Source organism: Microtus ochrogaster, chromosome X (genome assembly GCF_000317375.1).
Source record: "Microtus ochrogaster isolate Prairie Vole_2 chromosome X, MicOch1.0, whole genome shotgun sequence".
Lineage (NCBI taxonomy): Eukaryota > Metazoa > Chordata > Mammalia > Rodentia > Cricetidae > Microtus > Microtus ochrogaster.
Genome location: NC_022026.1, coordinates 60,083,639 through 60,088,625, shown reverse-complemented (window position 1 = coordinate 60,088,625; position 4,987 = coordinate 60,083,639).

The window sequence follows — 4,987 nt, the reverse complement described above, 5'->3', positions numbered from 1 at the left end:
AAAAAAAAAAAAAAAAAGAAACTTATTGGGTTATCTTGAGCAGGAGACAGGATAAAGCCTTCAGAGCCTACTACTGTTTCCTTTAGCATAAAGAGCCCATCTTGAAAATAGGCACAGATAAAAATAATTCACAGATATGTTTTAATACATATTGAAATCAAGTAGCCAAATGTCTTCATGTTCTGCACGAAATAGAAGAGAAGGTTATCTACGTTAGGAGGATAGATATTCATAGATACAGAATTGGAGGTCATGGGAAAACACTGGGTATTCAGAGAAATGAAAGTGGAAACTAATGAGATAAGTTACCAAACTAACAAGGGATACTAAGGGTGAAAAAAGGGCAGAAACAGCACAAAGTACCGAGAGTGGGAGATTTTAGAACACTCAGTCCTAAATGAACTGGTTCCAGCAGACCCCTCCCCTCAGGGCTCAGGAGCTATGGGGAAGAGAAAGTAAAGAATGTGAGGGTCAGAGGGGATTAAATTACTCTAAAAAAAGGGTCTTTTAGACACAATTGGACTGATGCAGAAATGAATCCACATACTGTGGCATGAGCAAGGCCTGCACAGGAGAAAGTAGACACAGGTCCCCATCGCTAACACAAAAACTATATCAAATTGACAAGAACTTGCCAAAGAAAGTTTTCTGCCCTCCAAGGGAGTCTCACTGGGTATATTAATCATACTTAAGGATAGCCAACCAATAGATGCTCAACGCAAAATTAACTCAATGGTATTTTTTGTAGACTTTTTCTCACATTACTTCATTTGGGTATTTTTTTTTGTCTTACTGGCCTTTTATTTGTATATATCATGCTTTCCAATTTTGTGTTCTTATGGAGTATTGTGCATGTGTGTGTGTTTCTTTTGTTTTTCCTTTAATTATTATTGATTTCTTGATTTGTTTGCATGTTGTTGGGGGGTGAATGGTGAGGTAGAGGGGATCTGGGAGAAGATGGGGAAGGAAACCATGATCAGAATATATTGTATGAAAAAAATAACATATAAAGAAGATTCAAAGAAACATACACATATGAGAGAGAGAGAGAGACATTGAGAGAAAATCACAAGTATATTGTGGCCTTAATCCCTTTGATAATGTGATTTTCTTCAGCAGCATCCAGTAGCCATGGTGGAAGCAACAAAAGCACCTAATGGAATTTATGGGATTTATTTAACTGTAGAAGAGATGCAGCAGAACAATGGACTCTGTTTTAGCTTTAAGTGCAGTAGTATCATGGTTGAGTGTAGTAGGGAGGTCAAGTGTACATAGAGAGAAATCAAATCTAAATCAGTCTAATGAACAGAGAATAAAATGGCTTTGAGGTTTTTCTCTATGAAAATTAATTGAGAGAAAAGGCTGGAAAGATAGGATAATACTTGGAATGATGCATTAAAATATTAGTTCAGTTAATGGTTGAAACTAGAAAAAAATCCTGAATGAGGTAACCCAGACCGAGAAAGACAAATCTAATATGTACTCACTCATAAGTGGATACTAGACATAAAGCAAAAGGTAACCAGTCCACAAATCCAGAGAAACTAGACCCTTCATCCAGAAATAGACAGAAGCAGATGCAGAGATCCATAACTAACCACTGTGACGCGATTCTGGAGTACAATCTTAGAGAGGGAGCAGTGATAATATGAACAAAGGAGCCAAGACCATGATGGCAAAACCCAGAGTCAGCTGACCCAAGCTAGTGGGAGCTCACTGACTCTGGACTAACAGTTGGGGAACCTGCATTGGACCAAATTAGGCCCCCCTGAAGGCAGGCGTCAATACTGTGGCTTGGGCAGTATGTGGTGTCACTGGCAGTGGGACCAGGATCTAACACTACTGCATGAACTGACTTTGTGGAGCCGATTCTCCATGAAGAGACACCTTACTCAGCCTAGGCACAGGGAGGAGGCACTTGGTCCTGCCTCAACAAGGTGATGGGGCAGACTTAGTTGATGTCCCAGGGGAGGCCTTACCCTCTTTGAGAAGCAATTGAGGGTGGGGTGGGGAAAGGTGGAGGGAGTGGGAGAAGAGGAAGGAGTGCGAACTGGGACTGGCATGTAAAAATATATTATTTCAGGGGCTAGTAAAATGGTTCACTGGGTAAAGATGCCCACTGTCAAGCCTAAGTCACCTGAGGGACAGCCAGTTCATAGTGGAGGGAGAATTACTTCCTCAAGTTAACTTGTCATCTGACTTACACAGGCATGCACACACACATGTGTACATACACAAATGTAGTAAAACTAAATAGTAAATAAAATAATAAACAGGCACTCCAAAGACAAATACAAGAACGATTAAATGGAGTATATACTGCTAGCACAGATCTTAGTGGTGGAGTATTTCTTGCTCCAGGATGGAAGGGAATGATAGAAGAGCCAGGAAACTCGGTCAATCTACAGCTCATGATACACTGGTGGAAGGAAAGAAAGAAAGGAAAGAAGGAAGAAAAATAGTCTCATTCACAAGCACTGCAGGGAAGGTATGTTCTGAAAGGCGTATGCAGATGGAGTCCTGCGAAATGGTTGCAGGCATAAGGAAAGTTACTCACAAGGGAGCAAAGGTTTCTGAGGAAATGGCTGAAAACAATCAGCAGTGTGTGGAACTGAAATGAAATGATGGACAATGATACTAATGCACATCAAGCTTACTCTATTGAATTTAATCACTGTACTTACTCTGCAATGCAAGCATCAGTTCTCTTTGGTGTATGAATAAATTGTCACCGAGGACATTATGAAACTCCTTTTAAGTCACATATCTAAGAAAAAATTTTTTTTAAAAAAAATTTCTTTCAGTACCTAAATCCCTTAACCACTAAACAGGATTGAAATGAGAGGACATAAGGTACCAGAAGTACTCTAATGTAGAAAAGCAGCTGTGGTGATAGAGTTAGAAACATTATGATCCAGCCAACTCTGAGGTCTAGCCACATGCTTATATAGTCTGCTTGATATCAGAGGCCCTGACCACAGATAGCTGCCTGTTTTCAGAGTTCCAGAAGGAACTTTTCTTTACCTTCAGAGAAGGACAAGAGAACTACAAGGTCAAGAGCAATTGAGTCTAGGCAAACATCTCTCCCCAGAACTTCATTATGAAGCTAACAAAAATGCTTTAGCAAAGGTTTATTCTCTGAGCTCTGAAAAGAAGACTATTGCAGACACAAAGTGGTTCTGTCTTTGAGTTCTTTTCTCTCCTTCCCTCCCACTACCAGTCATCCCCCTCTAACTGAATTCTGCTTTGCATACTATTTGCCAGCTCCAGTGAGAGTATTATTGGTACTCAGCTTCCTTCAGTTCTTTACTGTTTTTGCATACCCCTCTCCTGGTTTGGGTGTGAATTTGCCTCCAAAGACCACATGCCAAAACCACTCTTACAATGACTGCTCTTTGCCTTGAGACAACATTTCACCAGAAACTGAAGGGTGTGGTAGTGTGAAAGTTCAGCTTCCTTGAAACCATGACTTACATGCCAGCATTCACCCAGTGCCCAGGCTGCATCCTCCCTCTATCAAATATGCTTGAAATTGCACGCTGGTTTGACCTTTCCCCCATCTCTATTGTGGTTTCCAACTCCTTAGCCTCTCTTTAAATACTTTTAAATATTTTTAATGTTTTTATTGTTTGAGAATTTCATATATGTTTATAATTTGCTTTGATCAAATTCACACCACATTTTCTTGCCACTTATTCCTTGCCTATACTCTCTACCACTTTTTCTCTCAACTGCATGTGCACTTTTTGAAACCCTGTAAGATTTATCTACTGGAGCATGGACAACATCTTAGGGACTATGTCCCCAAAGAAAACTGATTGTGCTTCCTCCAGCAGCCACCCAATGCCAATAGCTCTTCAGCTAATAGCGGGGTAAGACTTCAAAAGCTCCTCCCCATCCATGCTGGATTTTGGTTGGCTTGATCCTGTGCACATTTTGTGCATGTGGTCACAGCCACTGTGAGTTCACTGTGCAATGGCCCTAGCATGTGCAGCAAGTATTGCTTGATAATGGATGTCTACTACCTCTTGCTCTTAGAAGCTTTCTGCCCCCTTCTTCTACAATAGTTTCTTATCCTAGGAGGGAGAGAGGCACGATGCAGATGTCTGCTTTAGAGATGAGTACTGTACAGGCTCCTATTCTCTGCATGTTGACCAGCCGTGGGTCTCTATGTTAATAGGCATTTACTGAAAAACAAGAAGTTGAAAAACCTTTCAAATGAGACACATTCCTAGGATGCCTTAGGGTAGGGTGTGTTGCTGAGAACTCTGGTTTAGACAAAGATTGTTTAGTTAGACATTTTTGAGAGGAAAAAAGAATTTTAAGTGAAAATATGTGTCCAATCATTAAGTACTAAAAGAAGACACAAGTCAGCATTTTAATCCCAGTACTTGGGAAACCAAGGCAGGTAAATCTCTGTGAATTTGAGGCCACTTTGGTCTACATGCTGACTTCCAGTCAAGCCAAAACTACATGGTAAGACCTTGTCTTAAAACACAGACACACACATGCATAACACACACACACACACAAACAAACAAAACTACTACTATGCAAAAATGGGTGAAATTCTTCACAATATGAAGGTATGTAAAATCTAACTGTGGCTTAAAATCAAGAAACAATGAAAAGAAAAAGATCAATACATTTACATGAAAATAAAAATTAAATTTTCTTGAAATAGCATGGTGGTTTCCAGGGGCTAGAGAACAGGGACATGGGGGGATGTTGGCCAAAGGTAGACAGGTTTATTTATGCAATATAAATCAGATTTGGAAATCTGAAAATTTAATGCATAGCATGATATGCACTAAACTGGACTAGGCAGCTGAAATTTACTGAAAGGTAGATGTTATCTCTCTAAAAGAAAAACAAAAAATGAACAAGCAAAAGAAACAGTAATGATATGAAGTGATGAATGAGATGATTGTCTTATGTCAGTCATTTCACAGTGTATATGTAAATTTTAAAACAATCCATTATATAC